The sequence below is a fragment of the Mustela putorius genome, unplaced genomic scaffold (assembly GCF_011764305.1).
Source record: "Mustela putorius furo isolate JIRA1106 unplaced genomic scaffold, ASM1176430v1.1 tig00000011_pilon_pilon_pilon, whole genome shotgun sequence".
Taxonomy (NCBI): Eukaryota; Metazoa; Chordata; class Mammalia; order Carnivora; family Mustelidae; genus Mustela; species Mustela putorius.
The window spans coordinates 3,584-30,013 of record NW_025421256.1 but is presented as its reverse complement, the minus strand read 5'-3'; the positions used below and the strand labels follow the sequence as shown (position 1 = coordinate 30,013).

The 26,430-nt window shown below is 39.0% G+C and overlaps 1 long non-coding RNA gene across 4 annotated transcripts; it reads right to left on the bottom strand.

Moving 5' to 3' along the window:
• Positions 1 to 185: 185 nt before the first annotated feature.
• Positions 186 to 24,793, bottom strand: LOC123387000. Of its 4 annotated transcripts, none has more exons than XR_006605284.1 (5): positions 24,688 to 24,793; positions 22,678 to 22,800; positions 20,181 to 20,281; positions 2,086 to 2,209; positions 186 to 856 (listed from the first exon to the last, which is right to left on the bottom strand). It is a non-coding gene; the product is annotated as an uncharacterized LOC123387000 (long non-coding RNA). The 4 variants fall into 4 exon arrangements; XR_006605785.1 differs by having other exon boundaries at positions 186 to 523; XR_006606333.1 differs by having other exon boundaries at positions 22,678 to 22,797.
• Positions 24,794 to 26,430: the final 1,637 nt, after the last annotated feature.

Below are 26,430 nucleotides of genomic sequence, written 5' to 3'. Positions count from 1 at the left end.
TAAAAATATGTATTTGTCAAAAGTTGAAAATCTAGAATCAGACATTCATGCAGATAACAGGCCGTGTCGTCATTTTTATTTTTCCCCAGTACAGTTTGGTAGAATGTGGCCAGAGCTCTACACTTGACTTTGACCAAAAATGTATGTACCAATTGATATCACCTGTGATACAAATTTTGATGCATAAAGTTTGGGGTACCTCATTCTCTTTCTTCTCTTTGGCATTTGGTAACCTTCATTTTATTATTATTCTCATTCTCAAGAAATTCTTCCTCCTTTACTCGTATTCTCCTCTGTATTTGCATACTATGGTTGGGGTCATTGCCCAGCCCCCTTCACTGACATTGGCAATTGTGCTTTTATCAAATCTGGCACCATGCTGGTTTGGGGACCAACCTCCTTATATTCAAGGTGCAGCAGGATGGCATGAAGTCCTCTCAGATGTCTCACTGTTGGTTTCATATGGAAAGGTTAGTGTGTATCATAGTTGCAGAACCAGAACACACTCAAATTTTCAGATTGCCTGGAGCATAAAACATAAGCCACAGTTTTCTCTCATTCATTCATTCATCCACTTGTTCATTCACTCAACAAATGACTGTTGACCCAGGAAAAATGCTGCGCATTGGGAGATACACATGGGAGCCAAGTATTAACTTGAGCTTTGTCCTCATGAAGCTTGCAGTCTCGTGGGAGAGACAGACCTTTGTCAAATAATCACAAAATAACTCCCCCCAAACCCAAGTGTAAAACTGACCCCAAGACTAGTGCCACATTTATAGTTGCCAAGGTCAGAAAGAGCTTTCATGAGGAAATGTCACTTGGGTGTGGTGTATAAACAATGAATTCTGGAACACTGAAAAGAAATTAAAAGAAAAAGTTAATAAATATGTAACAAAAATAATAATAAAGTGAAATAAAGCCCATGTAGATATCAACCAAGAACAGGAGAAGGCACAGTGGAACAGGCAAAGTACAAAGGCCCTGCAGTAGGAAGAGGCATGAAGAGGACATGGGAGGAAAAGGGAGCCAGCACAACTGGGATGGAGGTTAGGATGAAAATGTAGAGGGCTGGAGGAAACAAACTAAGCAGGCCTTGTTGAGGAGTTTACCTTGATTCCAAATGCAAAGGAAAAGCAAAGGAGGATTTAGCAAGGTATCAACATGGGCCGCTATGGAATTCTGAAAAGATTACTTTGGCTGCAGTGGAGGATAAGGACACATTGAACCTCTGTTCCATAAGCTGTCCCCCCAAGAGAGGCCAGACCCAAGCCACAGCTGAGTGTTTAAGACTAGGAAATGAGAAGGAACTGCAGATGAAAAATGGTCTAAGAAAAGACAAAAGCCAAACTTGGATTAGAAAAGACAGTAATCAGTATTTTGCCCACCAGCTGTAAGACCCATCAAAACACTCTGGATGATTTGTTAAAAATGCAGATTTCATAGGCCCCCATCCCACCAGAGTCAGAATCCATGGAGGTGAGACCTGGTAATTGATCTTCGTGTTTTGAGTCATCCGTGACTAAAAATTATATTGCCAAAGTGGACAGGGAAGTTGGAAAATGATGAGGCTGCAAGTATTCAAAATCCCATCCACTCCTCAGCATGAGCTCAGAGCAAATTTTAAAAAGACAAGACAGAGGTGCATTGAAAGAGCTTTAACCTGAGTTCTCTTGCAGGCCAAGTCAGCCCAGCCTCCATGCACCCTGGAGCTGGTCAGAAACACTGCTTTCTGCCTCTTCCTCACCCAGTACCATACCACCAAAGCCCCTTGCAGCAATTAATGCTCAATTCTGGTTTTGGTTTTTGTTTTTTGTTTTAAGTAAAGGTTTTATTTATTTATTTGACAGGGAAAGTGAGAGAGCACAAATGAGGAAGTCACAGAGGGAGAGGGAGAAGCCGGTTCCCCGCTGAGCAAGGAACCAGAAGCAGGGCTCGATGCCAGGACCCTGGGATCATGACCTGAGATGAAGGCAGATGCTTAACCAACTGAGCCATCCAGGCACCCCTGAATGTTGAATTCCAAACTAAGTGTGTACGTCGATTCCTATTTTTCCTTACACACGGTGATATCAAGCATCTTACCTTCATCTCATCCTGCTTTCATTCTGTCAATGGAGACTTGCTCACAATACTTTCAATCAGGGGGTGGCAAATTATAATCCACGTGCCAAATCAGGCCATCCCCTGATTTTGTATGGCCCAGAAGCTAAAACAAAAACAAACAACAACAACAGAAACCATAAGAAGACTATTTTATGACATAATAAAACTATATGAAATTCAAATTAATATCCACAAATGAAGTTTCATTGGGGTCCACAACCATACTTGTTCATTTATTTATTATCTATGGCTGATTTTGCTCCATACATACACTACAGAAACAGAATTGAATAGTTGTCATAGAAACCCTATGTTCTACAGAGTCTAAAATATTTATTACTTTTTTTTAACAGAAGGTTTCTGACTCATGCTTTAAGCTTGCCTTTTAAGCAATTTGGTCAAATAACTAACAAATTGGCAAGGCCTATGAAGCAAATAACTAATTTTTAATGTAAACAATTGCCCCATCATCAAAATCCTTCATCAGCTTGACTTTTCATATTGAATTTTCTCAGTGCTTGATGTGCCTTTATCCCTGTGTACTAGGACTAACTTACTGTTACTCAGGTGAGTCAGAAAATGTATAACTTTGTAAAGGAGCTAACATAATTTTCAGTCCATAATTATGTATATTGCCTATGCTTCTCCAAAAGTAATATGACAAAACCACCATATAGTCCCTACTCCAATTCTAATTGATTTATCTGAAACAGAAATAATTACTTTTGGCTTAAAACCCACTCTGGGTTAATAGTGTACATTTGAATGATAACATTTTGTGAATATGCAAAATACTTTTGGAAACAGTAAAAATCAGATAATTCACACCAACGACAAGGAAGCTCAGTACAGAATAGCACATTTCTTGGGAGGGAGGATTAACTGAAAAAAAAAAAAATGATGTAAGTTTACTGACTCACCCTGCAAACTATGCCCAGAGAGACACACACTGTTGACAAGACTCTTTTAGTAAAGATACTATAACATATTTAGTAAACATAATGGGGGTTGCCCTTGCAGGAGACCTCATTACAGCTCTTGGCTATATATCTTGGTGGAGAAGTAAGGTGACACTGCTGGGTTTACTGTGAGAAGTATTCAGTTTGTGGATTATTAAGGAGGTGAGAACGAGTAAATAAGTAGGGTTAGTCTGTACAGCACTTTGCAAAATTTGTTCTGTCTTTGATGTTTAGACTGCTAGAGATATTCCTTCCCAGTTTCAGCTAAACCCCAAGGAAATATTTTTAACCTAATTATTATTTTGCTTAGTTTTGGGTTTGATTTCTTCTTTACTTTTTTTTTTTTTTTTTTTGGTACCAGATGCCACTCTTTATAGCAATAAAATCTTCTAAAGGAGAGGAGAGGAATTGGACTTGAAGAGAGAAATAACAGACTGCTAATAAATAACCTTTGGATGTCACCTTCTCCAGCTTTCTCAGCTCTTAATAGGCCCATGAGAGAGCAGAAAATTTAAAAACCCCAGTGGGAAAGGAAATTAAAATTACTTCTACCATGGGCCAGGCCTGACCAATCTAATAAAGAGAGCAACACACGTTTTCTTTCTTCTTTCTTCTTCTTCAGTGCATACTGTTTTTTCTAATCAATTACTTGTTTATTCCTCGATGACCAATTCAACAAGTATTTACTGATCATCCAAAAGGCACCAGTTTAAATCTCTGGCAGGTCTGCAGAAAGGTGTAAGTAGTGCCTGCTGTATTAGTGAGGGTAGAAAGGATGCTGGAATGTACAATGACAAAGTGTCATTGAATTAACTAATAAAAGTTTCTTTCTTGCTCATGTAAATTTGAGTATAGAACTTGGGTCCTGGACTAACTTCCCTCTTGTCCCTCTGTCATATCATGGGGTGTCAGGGACTTCCACTGTGTTTGCTTCAAACAGACTGGCTGATGAGGGGAAAGAAGGTCAAGAATTTATATCAGTAGTTCTCCATGAACCAAGCATGGAAGTGGCATGACAACGTGTGCTCCCATTCCACTGGTCAGAGCTTAGTCACTTGGCCACAGGTAATTGTAATGAGAAATGTGAGAAATGTGGTCTAACTCTGGCCAGGAGGAAAAGCAAACGGGTTTAGGAAGGAGTTAGCTAGTCTTGGCCACACCAGCCTTCAGAAAACTTGCTGTCTCCCACATGCCAGCCCTGAAGCACTCAATGCCATCATTAAACTTGCAGGGACTACTCTTTCTTTCACACTTCACACTGCCCAAGGGTCTGCAATCTTCTAGCTTCCTGGGACCATTGCACAGAGGGATAGGAAATGTTAACTTGATTGGGGTCAAGTTAATAGGAGATCAATGGCACTCTAAGCCATTATTTTAATCTTATTAAAATAAGTAATCAACCTCAAGTCCCCTGGATCCTTTGTCTAGTGCACTTGCACTATGCTGCTAGGTTCCAGTCTTGAGTCTTTTGTGCCCCACTGGCATCCTCTTTACCATACAACCAGACTAACGTTCCTATTTAGAACATCCACGCACGAAAACTTAGCCTTAGCCGAAGTGATGCTCTCTGTTGATATGATAAGAAGGTACTATATTCTCTGGTGCATATTTCATCAATGCTCAACTTCTCCCACCTTGACAATCACCTGGTTGCCTTTATTCTCATTATTTGTCATTTATATGACATTGGGTACAGTCAGGGGTATGACCATAGAGTCATTATTTGTCATTTAGGATAATAACCTGATAAATCATTTTCAGCAAGGAGAACAGACCAGAGTTGATCCTTCTGCAACACCTTCCCTGGGATCTTTCCATTGTTAAAAAGCTATGTCATATTTAACCCAGACAAAGGGTCTCTAAAATTATATCCCTCAAATTAAAACCACCATAAGTTATCATTTCAGAGCCACTGGAATTACTAAAATTAAAAAGACAAATTTAAATAGCGAACTTGACAAGGATGTGGATGAACTGGAACTCTCATAAATAGCTGCAGGGAGTGTAAAACCGAATAACCACTTTGAAAAACAATGGGACAATTTATTTAAAGGTTAACATACATCTATCCCTGACCCGAAAATTCCACTTGTAGGTATTTACCCAAGAGAAATGAAGACATATGTACACCAACCCCTCCCCCACACACAAAAAACATTTTACTGGTGGAACTCCTCTAAGTTCTTCTTCTTTTTTATTTTTTTTAATGTCAGCATACTTTATTTTTATTAATTTAATTTTATGTTTTTGTTATGTTCAGTTAGCCAGCATATAGTACACCATAAGTTTTTGTTACAATGTTCAACAATTCATTATTCTTTATAGTTACTGAGAACCAAATTCTTTTCATTTTTGTCTGTTAAATTTACTAAATTAGAAATTAAAACCAAGAAATTTTAAAATATTTATTCATTCACTTAAAAGCAACAACTCATTACTTAACCTAAATACCATATTTTTACAAAAAAAAATCCTCTATTCTTCAAAATTAAAAAAAATCAGTGTTAAAGTGACACTATTTTGTATTTTTCCAATTATTCTAATATCTGGCTTCATAGGAGACAGCTGGATTCTCTTATCTGCTTCCACATTCAATCTGTTGTGATAATACATACCAGGCAGTCTCTGAAACACTCTGCTGTATGTTTAAGAGAGAATGAGAATGCAAAAGTCAAATAACGTCATTCTTATGAAAATAATTTTAGACCAGGAGCTCTCCTAAATAGGTCTCAGAAACCTCTAGGCCACTCTGAGCCACTCTTTGAAAACTACTACTAGAAGACTTTTCCACCTAGCCACAGGTTTAAGAATGGTGTATTGCATTATTTCTTATAATAGGAAAAAGTTGGAAACAATAGAAATGTGTATTTAATAGAGGATGGATACATTTCATATGCACAATACTAAATAGCTTTTCAACTAGATAAAGTTACAGGTATCAACCTAATAAACCTCAGAAATAGTACTTTCTAAAGAGACAGGTAGAAGAAAAACATGTAGTATGAGACTATTTTTATAAAGTAAAAAAAATGAAGGAGTATTCTAAATGTTATTTACTATATACAAATATACTAAAAATTCATATAAGTTGCATGGAAATTATAAACTCTGATTTCTGAGTAATGATTCCCTTTGGATAAGAGAGGGAAGGTGGGAGAGAAATGAGAGTAGAAAGCAGTACCCAGGGGGTACTTATTTAAAATGTTTAACTTTACAATTCTAAAGCAAATGTGGCAAACAGCTAAGATTTGACAAAGCTGGGTAGTCAATACCTGGGTAATAGTTCTTTTATTTATTATTCTTTTATATAAGATTGAAATATCTCAGAATAATATTTAAAAATATTATGTACAAGAATACAAGAGCTTTGGGGAGTGAGCTAAACAAATGTGTTGATAGTCTATGTTTTAAAGGCTATTTACAATTTTCCTGTTTTGAAGAACTTTCTAAAAATCTCCAAACACGAGAAGAGTTTAGACTCAATTTTCGCACATATTGTTGTTCTTAAAACTTTCCTGAATATGGAGCCATTCTAAATTTTAAAGGATTGTTCCTTTATCCAATGAGGATGCCTATTTATGTTCATCTTATGAAAATTCATTGAATACTCTTCAGAAAGAAAGAAAGAAAGAAAGAAAAAGAAAGGAAAGAAAAGAAGAAAGAAAGAAAGAGAAAGAAAGAAAGAAAGAAAAGAAAGAAAGAAAGAAAGAAAGAAAGAAAGGAAGAAAGGAAGGAAGGAAGGAAGGAAGGAAAACTGTGTAAGAAGTGGAAGAGGTACAATGTTGGCATCAGCCAATGGTGCAAGAATAAAGCCTTTATTTGTCCCAGCTAAGTTCACAGATGAATGGCAACCAGCAAACACTGATCCTGGGTGTCTGTCCTATAGGAATATATGTACCACTATGTGGGACACATGTACAAGGATGTTTACTGATTTTAGCTATGATTAGCCATTGTCAGGGGAATGGCTAAATGAATTATGGTTAGTCTACAGTGATATATTAACCAGCCTAGATTATAGCAGGTAGTCATCTGAGAAGACAATAGCTTCTCTTTGCATAGTGATCTTGGTTATTCTGGAGGAGTTTTTCTTTCTCAATACTTTTAACATAATTTTATCTAAATTTAAGGAAGAAATTTGATTTTTAATTAGAATTGTCTTAAATGTAAATAATGTTTATGAGAAGCTATCTTAATTTTTTTTTCATTTTTGTAGTTATCATGAGTGAAATGTTTTCCATTCTTAATTTCAGGTATTCAAGCCTAGAATCTATGAGCATGAGAGAGGGAGCCAAGATGGCCATATAGTAGGAGGACCCTAGACTTGTCTCATCCCTCAAATGCCACTAGAATCTATGAGACCTGCAGCTTACTGAAAATATTTTTCATGTATATAGTGCCCCTCCCAAATCTTCTTATTAATTCTATTGATTGTTTTTTTCAATAGAGGTTTGTTACTTTTCTTTGTAGGTTCCTTGGGGCTCAGGTATGTTTGACCAAGGGAAAGTGAAGTGGTCCTGCCTCATGGCCTTCAGTTTAACAGCTAGCCCCTGCTGAGATACCTAGATGAAGGAACATTCCCGCTTTCCACTCTCCTTATTTCCTTTTCAATACCCGGTCCTTCTGTTCAGTTCCTTCTTGACCTCTTGGGGACTAGGAATACCTAGCACTCTCATGGAAGGCCAGTGATGACCTTCTTCCTGGAGTTTGCCAACCTCCAGAAGGAAAATTCTTGCCTGGGGATCCACAAAGGAGATAACCCAGACAACAAGGAAGAGAGTCCCCACATCAATTTTCCCCATAGGGTCTCACCACCCATCCAGCTATCTGAGTCAAGCAGGGGTAAACAGTGGAATTGGTAGGAATGTTGAAGAGTTACACTTGGTTACATGTTCACTGAATCCCTTTCTTCAGATTTCTAGATTATAAGGCCTAATACATTCAATATTACTTTTTAAGGATACTGTTGAGAGATATATTTATGGCTTTATCCTGGCTCAGGTACATAGAGACTTGGCTTCCACATTCCCCTACTCTCATTCTCTATCCAACCATGCACGCACGCACACGCACGCACACACACACGCACACACACACACACACACACTTTGGTTAAGTGGAGTCTCACAATGGGAATGCCATTTCATGAATATTTGAGCCACAGGGTTAAAAACCTCTATTCAGTGGAAAGAACTACAGAATAACTGATTAAATTATCCATGCAAGAAGGTACATCATGCATTACTATCGGGGGCTGAAGAGCAAAGTACATAACATGACATGTTAGCTGGCATCCAAAGACAGCTCCAAGTGAGCCACAACTCCCAGTTTTCCAGCCTTGTGTAATCCACTTGGAGACTGAATCTGGGCTAAGCCTGTGACATTCAGCTGATAGAATGCAGGCCAAGTGATACCAGAATGGTTCTAAGACCTAAACCTATAAGAACGCCTAACAGCCTTGAGCCACAGAGTAAAATGTCCAGCTACTTTGCTGGAGAGACCATGTGGAGACATCAGATGTAAAGACCAACTGAAGAGGAGAAAGAGAAAGCCAACAACACCCCGTCTGCCCCCACCAACCAAGACCCCAGCTTAGTTGTCCTTGACAAGATGACAGATTCGTGAGTGACAAATCCTGAACATTCAAGCCCTGTCCACTGGACTACAGTTCCAAGGAGACCTTAGTGAGAACAGCAGAAGAACCGTCTAACAGAGCCTAGGGGAATGAGTGGGGGAAATAACATGCAAGTGATATTGGAGGTCAGTCTTTGCTGAGGCTTCAGCTGGCTTCATTCATTCAAATATCCACTCTTTAGAAGGCCAACCCACAGAACGTAAAGAACCACACAATGGTTGTCATTTTAAGCCACGAAGCATTTGGAGTGGTTTGAGTTTGCTGTAATACACAACCAAAACACATATTAAGGCAGAAATTTGGGGTGAGGATGGGGACTCTCAAACCCACATGATGACTTATTTCTAGGGCTGGATTTTCTGTTTTGTTCATTAGTTTCATAGCTCTAACCAGACCCTCTGCTGCCTTGTTACACAAACATACCAATCTTAAATTATTACATGGACATTCCTGACTCCCAGGGATTTAAAAATGCTTTTTAAAAAATATTTAAATATTTAAATACGAGCTGCCTTGGAACCTGGAGTGAAGAACACTGATAAAAGCTGCCTTCCGTCTACAGCTCCCCAACACATGTACACACCCACTGCTGAAAGCATGGAGACTTATTTCATTTCTCAGAAGCACGAGGCTTTCTGAATCCAGCCTTCGATCCAGTGAAGTGTTTGTGAAAGAGTAAAATAACACACACTCACACAGGCTCATGAAATCATCATCATAATACAAACCCCTTGGACTTCTTCTTTTTCTTTTTCCTTTCTCTCTCTCTCTCTCTCTCTCTTTTTTTTTTTTTTTTTTTTTTTTTCAGCTGTGAGGCAGCACCTGCCATTAGCTGTGGTGGTTCCTATTTTCATATTGTCTGACAGTAGCAGTTGGATCAGGCTTGAGCCAGTGTGACTGAGAGGCAGGCTCCCTGCTTCCACAAAGCTGAATTTAATAAGATGAGAACAGCATGCCAAGATGGGGAGCTCCCTCCCTAACACTTATCCTGACACCAGCCCCTCAGCGGGGCCGTATTGCCTCGGTAATCTGGGTGAGCCGGACAGAGGGTCCTGCTTACAAGTTCAATATAATGGAACAGCAGGGGGCGAAGGGCTGGCAGAAAAGCTTAGCAAAGTTAAAGCCTATTACTCTATGCTTGAGGAAAAATGAGTCACAAAATATTACACCCAGAGCAAGACTTGAACCTGCCAAATGCAGTAGCAACACACGCTAAGCTTGTCCATAATGGTGCATTCATTACGCCATGGTCCAGGGTAATGTGGATTTAAATGTCTTTAACCCGAATGGAAATGTATATGCAAATTTCCCCATAAGCCCATCCCTCCCTCGCTATTCTTTGGCCCTATTTGAATCTAATGGGCAAGGTGACTGCATACTACAGATGTCAAAGAAAATGATGCCTTTTTAATCTGCCTTTAGTGGCAGGAAGAAGGCAAGAAACTGCACCAAAACCGCTCAGCTGCACATTACGGCCTTTGTTGTTTTATGGCTCTTGTGGTGTTCAATTTAAAACTAATGGGAGAAAGAGCAAACAAATGGTCTCTGAGATCAGTCTTCACTGACGCTTGGGCTGGCTTAGTGAATTTGAACACCAACTCCTCACAGAAAGGAGCTCTAACACAAAAACTAATCAATACTAGTTAATCAAATCAAACTCTTAAGACTTGGAACAAACTTGCCTCACACTTTCAATCAACGGGTGCCCCAGAACCAATCCAGTGCTCCATCCGACTAAAAGGCCATTATGTAGAATCCTGGACATGAAGCGGCTCTAGGACTGGAGTCTTTTGAAAGAACAACAATAGAACCAAGACTTGTCATTCCCACTGCTCCCCCTAGATCAGCTACGACCGGTTCTTATTCCAGCAAATTCACTCAGATCGTCAGATGTGGTGTCAGTGTTGGAGCCACCAGTTCCTAAGCTCTTACCATGGGCCACGTGCTTGGCTGGGTGCCTCCTATCCCTCATCTCTGATCTTTATGTAGTGGGTTGTACAGTTTCTTGCGGTGCTTCATGGCATTTCTGTACCAAGAAATCTCATCTTCTTTATTTATGGCCAGTCGAATCTTCTTCGTAGTTCTCCAGGGGAGAAGCAACATTAAAGTTCAGACTGGGCTAATTGTATTTTTTATTCTCTTCCGGTTTCAACAGCCTCTTTGGTGTGTGGTGTCTGTCCAATATATGTTATCTTTTAGATCTCCTCTCTGTCCCCTTGCGCCTTTTGAAGGTGGTTTCTGGAGCTCATATGCCACATGCCAATAGAGAATGGGGACCATGGATTTGTGTGGTAACTCTCAGATCCCTGGAACGCTCCACCTTGGCATAGCTGGTTGGTCAGCTGCATGGATGGAAGAACAATCATATCTTCACCACCATGTGGAACTTCCTATTGGCTTACTTCTAGAAACTGGTCCTGGCCTATCAATTGTTCATAATGTGCTCACACATGCATCTCAAGGTATATTACAATCCACTGCCTGTCTCTGAAACTTTGTGTCTGCACATCAGGACTGGAAGGAAGATCGGGTGCTGGCCAGGGAGAGAGCCCACTTTCTTAGGCTAACCTCTCCAATTTTTCCATCAGCCAATGGTGTATTTGTATTCCCACTCTATGAGGACATGGTATAGACATGACTGTGGGGATCTTCCTAGGACCTTAGCTATGTCTAGGGAAGTAGACCATGAAATTGGTGTCGTGGTGTCTCCTATATCTATCAGAACATTTCTATTGTCCCTCTTGCTTCATGTGCAGGACCAAGAGTGAGGGAAATGGGAATCTTGGCCTTGATGTCCTCTCTTTATCTTTCTCATCTTTCTTTTGTTCAACACTACCCTGGGCCCAGAAGTGGGGCTTACCCCTTTCTCTTCCTGCCTAGACAGACTCCCTTACTGTCTATGCTGAGTTCTTCTTACACTCTGACTGTCCTAATTTAGATTCCTCAAAAGGAGGCAAAGATTGAAATGGATCTAGTTCATTTGGGAGAGGCAGAGAACACCAAAAGAGGACTGGGAAATGCGAGAGGGAAGGGAAGGCAGTGAGAAACAACATTCTACATCAGTCACCGCTGTGGGCAACTGGACCTTAGTCCCATGGGAAAACTCTGGGTACTGGTCAGAGAACACATTCAGACTTGTTCAATCAAGGGTTAAGGAAGCTGCAGCATTTATATACCAATTCCTGTCACTCACTGACTGAGGACCACTTCATTTGGGATAATGGAACTAGTTTTGTACATGTGTTTTAAAACTCATAGAATGAAGATATACAGACGGAAAAATAAGCCCAGGAAAAGATGCTCATTATCATATGCTGTGAGGGAAATGCAAATTAAAACAATGAGATACTGTTAAACACTTATTAGAATGGCAAAAAATCCAAAACACTGACACTACCAAATGCTGACAAGGACGTGGCACAGTACATTCCCACTGCTGGTGGGGACACAAAATGATACAGCTACCTTGGAAGACAGTCTGGTAGTTTCTCATTATACCAAGCACACACTTACCATACAATCCAGCAATAGCACTCCTTGGTATTTACCTAAATGATTTGAACACTTATGTCCGTTGGTATATAAAAACCTGCACACTGATGTTTGTAGCTTATAATTGCCAAAACCTGAAAGCAACCATGATGTCCTTCAAGAGATGAATGGATAAATAAAATGTGGTACACTCTGATAATAAAATATTACTCAGCAATAAAAAGAAATGAGCTGTCAAGCCAAGAAACACATAGAGGAAACTTAAATGCATATTACTAACTGAAATTCGCCAATCAGAAAAGGTTAAAAGGAAAAGAATTCCAACTCTTCGGCTCAGATCATGATCTCAGGGTCCTGGGATGGAGCCCTGCATTGGGCTTTCTGCTCATCGGGGAGCCTGCTTCTTCTCTCTCTCTCTGCCTGCATCTCTGCCTACTTGTGACCTCTCTCTGTCAAATAAATAAATAAAATCTTAAAAAAAATAATTCAGCTTTAAGATTAGAAGATAATAAATTATTTACCTGTTTTACTTGTTTACTTATTTTTTATAGGCATTACTCGTTTTCTCTCTTCTGAGGTGATATGCCTCCCAATACATCCTTGAAAATCCAAGATTACAAAAGAGCATGATTTAAAGAGGTGATAATCATTCCTTGATTTAATAGTTTCAAATTATTGCCTCTGCTACCTTTTCAACCCTGCCAGGAAGACATTACTGCCCTTATTTTCTAGACAAGGAGGCCCTGGCATAGAGAGTTTAAATGACTAACCTCTGTTGGTAGGTGTGGAAATCTGTGAACTGAATGCCGGTCTGCATGGTCCCAAAGTTTAGGTTCTACTCACAAAACACAAATACAAATGTTCAAGATCAGTTATTGATAACTCACACAAATGGGTAATACTGTATTTGGAAAGAAACCTCCAAGGTGGAAAAGATAGGAGGGAAAAAGGAAAAGAAAGAGGTGGGAGCCGGGGCAGCAGTCAAAACCCCAACTTCACCTATGTACCACACTTCAGTGAGAAGGAGCTGGAGTGGCACAAGATGGTGTTTTGGGGTTTTTTTCTCTCCTAAGTTTTGTTGTTGTTGCTGTTGTTTTCTTTTCTTAACCTAAGGGAGTGATTACCTTAATTCCTAACACTAATGAAAAACATGGTGATTACATTTCTACCCCCACCGGTCCTGCCATGATGTTAAATAATTCAGACATTTTTCTGTATTATTCTTATTCCAAAGAAAAGCATTTCTTCACCCAACCAGTTCCAGTCATGGAGCATCATTGATTTGTCATTGCTTCAACAAGACCAAAGGATCCTAGCAGTGGATTATTTAATTCCAAATGACATTAACAGTTAAATCCTGGCATTTCGCAGAACTGTCATTTTCCTAAAAATTGTTTCATTGACTCTGAAAAACAAACACACCCAAACAAAAGCTACTATATCTTGGAACACTGAAAAAAATAAAATTTAATTTAAAAAAAAAAACCATTACATCCTTACACCACACACGAAAATAGACTTAAAATGGATGAAGGACCTCAGTGTGAGAAGGGAATCCATCAAAATCCTTGAGGAGAACACAGGCAGCAACCTCTTCAACCTCAGCCGCAGCAACATCTTCATGGGAACATCGCCAAAGGCAAGGGAAGAAAGGGCAAAAATGAACTTTTGGGATTTTATCAAGATCAAAAGCTTTTGCACAGCAAAGGAAACAGTTAACAAAACCAAAAGACAACTGACAGAATGGGAGAAGATATTTGCTAATGACATATCAGATAAAGGGCTAGTGTCCAAAATCTATAAAGAAACTTAGCAAACTCAACACCCAAACAAATAATCCAATCAAGAAATGGGCAGAGGACATGAACAGACATTTCTGCAAAGAGGACATCCACATGGCCAACACACACGTGAAAAAGTGCTCCATATCACTCGGCATCAGGGAAATACAAATCAAAACCACAATGAGATATTACCTCACACCAGTCAGAATGGCTAAAATTAACAAGTCAGAAAATGACAGATGCTGGCGAGGATGCGGAGAAAGGGGAACCCTCCTACACTGTTGGTGGGAATGCAAGCTGGTGCAACCACTCTGGAAAACAGCATGGAGGTTCCTCAAAATGTTGAAAATAGAACTACCCTATGACCCAGCAATTACACTACTGGGTATTTACCCTAAAGATACAAACGTAGTGATCCAAAGAGGCACATGCACCAGAATGTTTATAGCAGCAATGTCCACAATAGCCAAACTATGGAAAGAACCTAGATGTCCATCAACAGATGAATGGATCAAGAAGATGTGGTATATATACACAATGGAATACTATGCAGCCATCAAAAGAAATGAAATCTTGCCATTTGCGAAAACATGGATGGAACTAGAGCGTATCATGCTTAGCGAAATAAGTCAAGCAGAGAAAGACAACTATCATATGATCTCCCTGATATGAGGAAGTGGAGATGCAACATGGGGGTTAAGGGGGTAGGAGAAGAATAAATGAAACAAGATGGGATTGGGAGGGAGACAAACCATAAGTGACTCTTAATCTCACAAAACAGAGGGTTGCTGGAGGGAGAAGGGGGATGGGGGTATGGACATTGGGGAGGGTATGTGCTATGGTGAGTGCTGTGAAGTGTATAAACCTGTACCCCTGGGGATAAAAATATATGTTTATAAAAAATAAATTTAAAAAAACTATTACAATATTCATTCTAGTTCAGTGAAAGCTATGCGTGAAAATGGAGAATAACTTGATCAGGTATCAATATCACAGGAAATTCATTACTTGATAGAACAGGACTAGCTTTTGAATAAAAATCCAGTAGATACTTTTAATCAAACTGAAGCAGTTACAAAAGGAATTTAAAAATAATTTGATTTGTTCTAAATCGAAATACTATCTCAAACATGCAGGGGTGCCACACTTTCTTTTTGTCTCTGAAATTCTTTCTGAAACACCCCACCATCCCACTTTCCAATTCCAAAGAAGGTACTTTTACCCATAGCACAAGCTACTTAATCTATTAGGGAATGCATCTGTCTGTGTGTTAATGGCCAGTTTTCTTCTCTGAAACCCAGTAGCTCATGAGCTCGTGAAGACAAGGACAACATCTAGATAGCTGTAGCTTGATACCTAACATGTCTTACATGCTCCCAATCGTTACAAAATGAGTGAATTACACTTCTGTTCATTTGGCCTGAAGCCTAGCCTAGGTTAGGAGAGACAACACGTGGAATCAGAAGGAGCTGGTATAAAAATACTAATTACCCTGCTCTGTGACTTTTGGCAAATTGCCTAACCTCAGTAATCTTCTGTTTCTTCATTTGTGTTATGTTGACATTAATATTCACCTGTCCAGGATGTTAAGCTAGTAAGTGAGATGCAGTGAGTCAGTTGCTTGGCATTTTATATAGTAAATAGTAAGCGCTCAATAGCGGGTAAGCGGGTTCTCAACAGACACTGCCTGAAGCCATGTTAACATTTAGAATGTATTTGTTCCCACAATCAAACTAGTCTGAGAGGCTAAATATATAATGGTTCTCAATGGTTCTCAAATCTTAGTGTGTGCTAGGATCATCTGAAAAACTTAACAGAACAGATTGCTAGGCCCCAGCTCTACTTTCCAATAAAGTGGGCCTACCGGAGGGTCTAAGAATTTGCATTTCTAACAATTTCCTGGGTGATGCTGATGCTCCTGGGCCTGGGACCACACTTGGAGAAATGATTCCGTTTCCTCCCCTTCCCCTATATCCCCAGCGACTGCACTCTAGAATCACTCGAGAAGCTTTCAAAATTATTGAGGTCTGGATCTCACAGTTTCTGATTTAATAATAGGTCTCTGGCGAGGCCTGAGCATTGGGATTTTTTTTTTTTTAAGCTTTCTAGATGCTTCTAATGAGAAACTAAGGTTGAGAACCATGGCCCTCGATATATGCCGGTAGAACCTTGCATCTCACAGTGTGGTTCCCTGATCAGCAACATAAGCATCACCAGGGAGCTTGTTAGAGATGCATAAATTCTGACCCCACCCTGACTTAACTAATGAAAGTCCGCATTTTTAGTAAGATCTCCAGAGAATTCCCATGCATGTTAAAGTTTGAAAAAGCCCTGAACCAGAGAATCCTCCCTCCCAACTTACATTAGAGAAAGAATCAGCAGATCTCACCTTTGCCCTACTTGAGTTTTCCCTTCCTGAGATACTGGGATTTGGACGGAAGGAGGAACTCATGATCTCACCCCCAAGGCAGTGGTTTTTACTTTCTACTTTGCAGGTGTGAACCTGAGGAGCCTTCTGTCTTTGTCCCCGTTCTTTTCTCCTCCCTGTCTTCCCAGACTCAGTTTCCATCTCCAGACACAGCCTGCATCACACCTATTTATTAATGCTGAGGTTTCAACGGATTCGAGTAAAGACAGGAGGCAGGATCAATGTCTTAGTGGGATTCAGAAAAATGAAACTTTGCTTTAAAAAAAAAAAGGTAGCACCTGGTTCCTCCCTAAATTACCCTAACACAGAGATGTGTTGTGAGATGGTATTAAAATAGAATCCTTACCCACTGCAGGCTGGAAAGTGAAAAGTAACATGGAAGAGATGCCTAATGATTTGGAAAAAGGAAAAGATCCCTAAGTAAAGAAATGATGAGGTGTCCGTGACCAGAGAAACCTGAAATGTGCTAATTGAATGCCCTCAGATGCCATTATCAGTGAAGCCCCTCCGGAGCTAACAGCACAAGCACATCTGAGCAGAAACCTGAGCTAACAGCACAGAGAACTGTCTTGACAGCTTAAGCAGGGTTCAGTGTGCATGAGTCAGCAGGGGAGGGTCCTCGTGCACGCAGTTCATTAGAAATCCTTCACAAACAAGAGGGAAAATCTCTTCCAGCTGAGTGCACCAGGCATACTCAAAGAGAAGACAAGTTTGGTCTTTAGAAAGAATAATGACCATATTAGGGACATGTGTGTGTACATACATACTCACGTGCACATGCACACATTACAGATCACAACTTTTGTTACTCAAAATGTGTTCTGTGGACCAGTATCAGCATCATCTGCCCCTCCCCCCTCACTGCCCCACCTACTCTTAAGGGTCTACATTTTCATTCTTTTTTCTTTTCTTTTCCTTTTTTTTTTTTGGTTTTTGAGAAATCTCCATACTGTTTTCCAGAATGGCAGAACTAGCCTATGATCTAAATACTGCACCACTAAATATTTACCCAAGGAATACAAAAATATTAATTCAAAGGGATACATGCACCCCAACGTTTACAGCAGCATTATCTACAATAGGCAAGTTATGGAAACCACCCAAATGTCCATTAACTGATGAATGGATAAAGAAAGTAGATATAGATGATATAGATATAGATATATCAAATTTTTATGCAACTGGGACATATGGTTTTGCATGAGGAACATTTGAATCTATATAACCATGAAGTATGCTTTACTGGAAATTTGTGTGCATAAGAAATCTTGATTAATGGGAACTCAAAGCAAGGAAAAATAAAAGCTGATGTCAAGAATAAACTTTCTTAGACATAACTATCTCTAAGATACATCCTACATTCAGAATATATTCAACAGAGTACATCACAACCCCAGAAAGAGAAGATTATAAGAACTTCATTATTTAAAAGTAAAATGGAATAAAATTTACTTAAAATGTGAGCATGAGTTAGTTTGGGGAGAAAGCAGGATATAACCATCTCCACACCCTCGTACTTATACTGTTTTCACATGAACTATAATTCCTTACCAAAATTTTCAGGTGCAATGTTGGCAAGGAGAGGCAGTGGCAAGATGCTCTGTTAACTTGTAAGTTAACAGAATATGTTATTTAACTAGGCCATGATATTTCTCAAATAATAGTCAAGTTATACAATATTACCTTGCAAAGCCCATAGGACCTAGAATGATTTTATTCTTCATTATAAGAAGAATCGTGTAATGGCTTGAGTAGGTGAACTGGAGCCAAAACCCACCTTAGTTTGCAGAGGAAGCAGGGAAATGGGAAAGCCAGCCAGGAGCTGATGGAAACATAGGCAGTCAAAATGACATCCATTCCACTGCAAGGACCCTTAGCCATTTGGTCTGTGCAGTGTAATGGAAGATTATTTCAATGCTAAGACTGTTGAGTCCTAACTGGATAGGTAAAGAGCTTCAGGTTCCTAGTAATTTCAATTCCTTCCCTCAGAAGAATGGAAGTCACAACAGTTAACCCAAAAGGAAATTCAGCCAAGCCTGAGATGCTATTGTGGGCCCCTTGACAACATCTAATTCATTAGGCTTCATCGCTGGTAAGACCAAGTGTGCCCACATGAGAATCCATTTCTCTAGCAAATAAAAAACACATTTAATTATTAGCTTGGTCTAAGGCAGATGGTCCTCTGATTTAAATTTGCTTGATAATTTTAGAAGACATACTTTTAGGCTTAGTTGGAAATAATTATCAAAGTATGCTCTGGGTAAAATATTCCGGATTTGAAAAAAAAAAAAAAAGAAAAGAAAAGAAATTACTTTGACTCAGGGATTCAGCAAGCAAGTGTCAAGTTTTCTTTTTCATGGTGATGGTGGTGGCAGTGGTTTTCTTTGGAGATTTGGTTTCAGACTCACTTATTAAGCTCTTCATCATCTTCCCCTTTGCTCCCACCCTAGAAGTATTCTTCCTCCAAGACAATAAGTGTTTAACACACACAAAAACTTGCTGATAAACTAGAAAGAAGAATCTCTTAATTCAGTATTGGGCAAACTGGAAATATTTTACATATTTTGGCAAGAATTGGACTTTTTTCAGAGATCATTTGTAAGCAGGTCTCTTCGATATAAACCTCCCTTAGAATTTAGGGTTTGTGGAAAGTGTGTAACAGTTTCCCTTTCTGTGGCATTCTGTGCAAATTGGTCGTCAGAGTACCACTGTAGAGAGTCATTCACAAAACAGAAGGTGGCATTCTGATTTGACTGGGAAAAATCTCATTTTCCCCCTTCTATCCCAACAAATTATTAGTAGAGTCCACTCTCAATCTCCAAAGTGTCCCAATTGAAAAAAAAAAGTGTCCAGATTGGACAATGAATTCTATGGTCACTGTAATGAGAGCTGATGTCTATTGACCACTTACTTGAAGCACTCTGCTAAGCACTGCTATGCAAATTATTTCATCAAATACTCACAACATCTCTCAGAGAGTACATCACCATTGCTTTCAATTTATAGATGAAGAAACTGAGTATAAGAGAACTGCAGTTACATGAATAGTGACTAACAAAACTTAGATCTTAATCCATGAAAAAGATTCTTAAAGTCAGAATGTCTAACCACAACGTTCCATCTAATTAAAACCTGCAGTTAGAACAAGATGCTAGGGAATCATCCTCTTGTTTTAACTGTGTTTGGAAGAAGGTGAGAGTCAAAGAAGGATGGAAAGAAAGGTGGAAGCTTCACAAAGTCAATACTTTTATGTGCAGTGTAGTTTCCACATCCTCTCTTTCTTAGTTGGTATCGTCCAGCTTAGAATATGAGGTCAAAATGTATATTTTCAGGGGGATTTGTACATACCTGTCCATGTCTAAAGCTGTGGGTGGAGAAGAAATCATGAAGAAACAAACAAGAGATGAGGTGGGCAATACATTGTATGGCAGCCCTATCTATAATAAAATATTCATATAAATTCATTTCTGTTTAGGCGCTGCTAATGCTTAATTCTCAGCTTAGTGCATATCTTTTAATATTTCTTGAGATATTTCATTTAGAAGACAACAAATGTGATAATTTATTTTAAACCCTTATAGAAATCAGTAAACCAAGCCCTAGAGGGTGGGAATGAATCCACAGATGAAGATGGCAGCCTCCAAACCAGAGATAATTATGAGATATCATACCAAAGTCTTTTATAAAAGAAGTAGGTAAAGCTATTTCTGGAAAAACAAGGCTTTATTAAGGACGTAGCTTTCTCCTAGATTTGAAATACACAGTCAAAAGCTTACCTGGTAGTCTACGTAGAGGAGGAATATTCCAGAAAAAATGTGATCCAACTCATGCAAGCCCTTTGCAAAATAGGGCTAAAAGAAGAAGAGGCCAAGTCTTTCTGCTTCGGGGCAAAATGGCAAGAAGATAGAGGAGAAAAAAGAGAAATATCATAGTTTCTATGATCAGAGACAAGGGCTCTCCCATTTGGTGTCTAACGAGCTCCCACCAACAGGACAGGATTCCCTGGGAGCTAGAGGAGTAGGGAATGTAAAGGAAGAATAAAAACAGCATTTTCTCCTCTCTCTGACCACCAGGAGCCCCCATTGTCTTTCTTCAAGCCAAAATTCAAGGGCTTCTTCGGAGTGCTGTCTGTACCTGGCGCATGGTTCCAGGTATCTAGCTGTCTCCAGATCTAGAACATAAGATACCAGTGTGGGAAAAGTTTGCCTCACTCCTGACTTGGTAGTCTGAGTTCTGGTTTCCCTCCCTCAAACTGCCTGCTGCGATTAACTTTCCAAATTCCTCAGAATTTTCAATGCATTCACTGAGAGACACAGAATGGAGTATTTTACCATCTTGACTAGAACTGGACAAAAAAAGAACATCTTAATTACTGTAAGGAGACCAGCTCTGTGACTGAAAGTGTCCAGAAAACTTCCTACCTATATTTTGAGAAAGATATGGGACCTGTCTTAGATTTCACCCAAGAACTAGGGGAAAAAAGAATAAAGTTGCTTTATGAATGGTCATTCAACCTACTACTCACATATGGCTAAATCTTCATAAAGAATATTTTTACAGGTATTTCACCTTCAGTAATCAATTCTATAGAGCTGGCAAGGAAAAAAAAAAAGTCAATCTGAAAGCACTTGAGATGCTTAATTATTTTTCAGAGTAGAGAGTATGGGAGAAAAAGCTCAGTATCCTAACTTTGGCTCTCCGCTTCACTGAATCACCAAAATAAAAGCAAGTCTTCAGCCGTGGCTTCAGATTGAGGCAAGATGAGAACTTCATCATGCCTGCGTTATTGTTGGAGGATTGATTCAAAAATAAAAGACCTAAGTTTCAGCTGGTCCCAAACTATGGAGAATTTTACCCACACAAAACCCCCATTTGCCAATGCAAATCTGATAATTGGACACTTAATTACCCTATTTGCACACATAAATGAAGGGTGTGTCAGCGAGAAATCAGAACCCTCTCTTAAAACTTTGGCCCCAAGCAATGAAACCACATGCTTTTGTCAACAGCTAAATTGATTAGAATTGTGTTTATTTCTGCTCGTGTTAGTCCACATGTATTTTCACTGGAGCCTGATGTCTATTGAGTTAAAGCTTAGTTAAAAAACCTACGTTATGCAGAAAACCTAGATAGTAATTGCCAACTATGTGCCAAGAGTCCTTTCATTTTATAGAGAATACAAGGTCTGAATAAAAAGAAATATTCTTTGCAACTTCATATGCTTGGGCAGACTCAGCAGCCTTAGAGTCATAATAAAGACAGAAGGGCCTTTTAAAAGAATACTTTAAGCAAAATTTCCAGCATGGATTACTCTCTTGGGTAAACGGCTCAGGCATTGAATTCTCCTATTTCCCTGGGGCAGGTAAAGGGGTGAATTTTCTCTGAATATCTTCTAGCTAGACAGTGTCCTAACTATGTCCTGGGGGAGTGGAATCTTTGATTTGGAAGCATCTATTGTGAGTAGGTCCATCTGGGTTTCCTCTCCATGAATAGAAACATCAAGAAATGGCTGTTTCTTGATTGTTGATTATATATAGACCTGAGTTCTAGTCCTGGCTCTAATTCAAACAAGCCATGTACTAATGGAGACAGATTCAACTCCTTACAATTGCTGAATAATAGTAAAGGAAAAAGGGAAAGCTTGTCAGGGAGGGCCAGGCAGTGGGTCTGAGAAGTGGAGACAGGCCAAGGGAGGCCACTATAGTGTCGAAAAGAGGATAAGCAATAAGGAATAGTCAATGGATTTGGTGATTTAAAAGTCATTAGTACTTAATCTTTGTTTTGGTCACCAGATACTGAACAAATTCTTGTTGAGTGAGTGACTTACTTATCAGCACAATTTATTGAGCACACTGCACAGGGAGCACTGTGTGAAGAGTCAAGAGTACCCAGAAATGAAAAAGGGACTCATGTCTACAAACTACTACAAGAGTGCTACTTGAAGAGTAAAAATTCACTGAAATGAAACAATATGAAACAAGACAAAGTTGAAAGACTCAATGTGAAGATAAGGAGCAAGATGACTGACTTTTTACATAGTGCTGGGATGCCTACTACTATGATTCCATGGAGGGGTTCTGACTTCAGGGACTCAAACTATAAAATGATCAGAGCCGGATTGCCTCCACCACTACTGTGATGTCCTGGGGTTCAGCAGGTGCCAAACAGAGCAGAGGAGCTATGCATCAAAGGTTGCCCCACCTTAACACAGTGAAAACTAGAGAACTCTGGGCACAGGCCTGGATTTTGCCAGCCTGAAAGGAGAATGCTTACCTTTATCATTGCTTTGGTCTTCTGGATTATGGGACGTCAGAGTACTCCTGCTTGGGCTCTGTCTTCTGTTATTGCTCACGGTGTACATCTCAGATATATGACCCAATACTCATTTTTATTCTTCTTTCACATTTAAAACAGAAAAAAAAATACATCACCCCTTGCAAAATTATGCTTCTGTCCCTTGTTTTATTCTCAAGGTTAATTTTCCAACACATCCCTCTGCTAATGGAGTTATGTGTGAAAACTGTCAATTTCTGTCAAGCAGAAATGCAAGCCATTTATGTTGCATTCATTATGATGATCAATGTCTTTGCCGTCTACCTACCCCTCAATAAAAAGTATTATTTAATATTCATCACAATTTCTTTTTCTTCTTTTGTGTCTTCTTTTTTTTGAGAAGCTGCTGGTGCTATTCTAATGGATTGACCAGAAGTAGCTCAAAAAGTAACTGACTATTTATTGAACACAGAAGAAACAGTGTTATTATCAGCAGTTAAACAAAAACTCTGACCAAACTTTAGAGGTCAAAGGGCTAAGAGAAATGTTTTTTTTCACTGCTAAAAAACTGTGAATTTTAGCTAGGTCTTGTTGGTTTAGAAGCTTAAGAAAGAAAAAGAAAAAGAAAACATTTATTGTCTACTAGATTCCGGGCTCATTGACCACATCATCTCAGTTAACTCTTCCTACTACCTTGAGATAGTTATTACATTCACTTTACAGACCATGAAAGTGTTGTTTGGAGAAGTTTGGCACCTTGCATAATACCATCAAGTGAAGGAGAACCATCAGAAGGAATGTTCTACAACCTCAAGATACATCTAAGATATTGGTGTTGTTTAAGCCATGGATAGGGAATCAATTCAAGTGCCATGACTGGAGTTTTTAAAATTAAGAGACTAGATTAGATTTGGAAATATCCTAGTATTATTTCCCTTAAGCTTTTGCTTTATGGGGTGTGTGCCTGTGTGCATGCATGTATGCGTGTGTGCGTGCGTGTGTGTGTGTGTGTTAATTAGTATACTATGTGATGATGAAAAATTTATTTCTCCCTATGAGTTTTGGTCAAAAAGTTTGAAAGCCACTACAAATTGCCCATGCTGGCACTATGCAATAGGAATAATTTGTCTAGTTAATTATCATTGGGACATCTATATAATTTTTAAGCCAAAGCACCTCAGAGAATGAGAGGAAGTTCTATTATTAATTACATAAAGTTAGCAAACATAACCAGAATTATTCTGAAGAAAGTGAAATAGGTGTTCATCTGATTATAACCCACTCTTCATTTCCAATTATTTCTTCCACTGTAGTGACAAAAAATGACTGATAAAAAGTAGTAAACTCGGGCGCCTGGGTGGCTCAGTGGGTTTAAGCCGCTGCCTTCAGCTCAGGTCATGGTCCCAGGGTCCTGGGATCGAGTCCCATATCTGGCTCTCTGCTCAGCAGGGAGCCTGCTTCCCTCTCTCTCTGCCTGCCTCTCTGTCTACTTGTGATCTCTGTCTGTCAAATAAATAAAAATCTTTAAAAAAAAAAAAGTAGTAAACTCACTTAGGAAAGTACATAACACATGTCATACTTGGGGAAGTAAAACAACAACTATTTCAGGCTATAATTATATGTTCTTCTCTAGCACACCATTGAGATCTAAATCATTGTAGACTTGCCCAAATGATGTGTCCCTTATTTGGAGATTGCAATGCTTGTCAGCATAATCTGGAGTTATTAATTTTGCTAGCAATTAAATTGTTAATGTATGAAATAAATAATTAAAATATAAAAGGTCTCTTGTGTCAAGGGTAAAGGGGGTATGATAGTTTTCTGTCCATAACTCATTTATTCAATATCCACTGGATTCCTATAGATAAAAGCAGGAGCATTTGTGAAGTTAACTTCATCCTTTTACCTTCACTACACTTACAAAATGTGTAGGGTATTAGTTTTAGAAGGCTGAAATTCTAAAGTAAATAAGTAGATGGAAATACATGGAGGAAGCAAGAATCAAAATACCTTATGTCATGTTCAATCTGAAAATATGGATGCTCTGTCTATGGACAGGTACTTAGTGACTTTGGAAGTATATGTAGTTCTTCAGCACATCTTGCTCTTTGACACCTTCTGGAAAAGAATGGAAAATGTCAGGTTATTAGGAGCAGTTGACTTTTTTGCTACTGTAGCTCTTCCAGTTTTTTTCCTTGTATTTATTCATTTTTTAGATCCACTTGTGATTTCTATGCTGGGCACTATGCTTAAATGCTAGGGATAGAAAGATGAAGAGAAATATTCTTTGTCTTCAAAATATGTGTAGTCAGAGAGAGATACAGAGAAAAAAAGAGACACATATAAATGGATAAAAGGCTATATAATGTGACAAAAGCTATAGTAAATGAGCATCATTGTCTAGAAATTCAGAGTTCTGGAAAGACCACATTGGCCTAAGGAAGCCAAGAAGTTAAGAGATAAGGGAAAGAGAGCACTCCAGGCAGATTAAAGAACTGTGTGCATGGCCTGGAGTCGTGAAAGGACATGGTATGCTTTGAGAATAAAAAGGTTCTTATAGACAAGTGCAGTGGAAAATGATATTTGAAATACCAATAGGCACCAGATTGTAAAAAGTTTTCTGTGTTATGATACAAAGCCTGAGTATAATTACATCAGCAGCAGCCAAACAATAAATAATGCTGCATGTGGAAGAAAAAAAATAATTAAGGCTTTATATTTTTCTTTAAGAGAAAGATAATTTCTTAGATGTGTGATTGATTGTGATTAGAAGAGCCTATCGTATGATGTCAGGCAAGAGAAGAAGACTTAGCAGGTTAAAGATAGCTGGATAGGCAGGAGTATCCATTCCCCTCTAAAATCTCTGACTCCTTTGACTAATGGATTATGACCAAAGTGACATGACACCTCATCCAAACCTAGTCATTAAGAGGACTGGCAACTTCTGCCTTGGTCTCAAGTCCTCATTGAAGAAGTCCCACTACATTGCTTGGAGAGGCCACAAATCTATATGGCATGTGAGTGAGGCCATCTTGTATCCTCCAGACTAGGTCAGCTGAGTACCACTGAATGACCGAGTGGAGTGGAAGAACCATCCAGCTAAGTCTTCCATGAATTCCTGATCCATAGAATAATGAGATAAAATAAAATGATTGTTGCTTACGCCACCAGGTTGGGATGGCTATCCAGTAATACACTGCCAGGACAAGGACTTAGATTAAAATATTTTAATTGACAAAATGATATACTCAAGATATTTCCAAGTTAGAATCAATAAGACTTGAAACCAAATGGAATTTGGAGAGGAGAGGGAAGATTTGAAAATAATATCTAATACTTACTGGGTCCTGAGTACGTCGAACACAGTACCAGGAAGGGAGACACAACCATAAATATTTCCTACACTTTATAATTTAAAATCTAGCAGTAGATCCTATAATTTTCCAAAGCCTATCTCCATTCAGCCATATTTGAGATTAACAATGTAATTCCTAATAAGACATGCCTCCTCTTCAAGTCGTTTTCCAAACATAGCTGTTTTTTTTTCACCTAGACAGAAAACAATTTGAGTGCAGATCAACATAAACTTAACTGAATTTAGATCTCACTCACAGTCTTGAAATTGTGCCCATCTAAAAACTGTGAACCTCCATGATAGGATACCCAAAGCCCTGCTGTGCCTCCTGGGAGAAATAACAAAGATTTTGAGACAGATGGCTCTTTCTCACTATGCCAGAATTATGATCCTTGAAT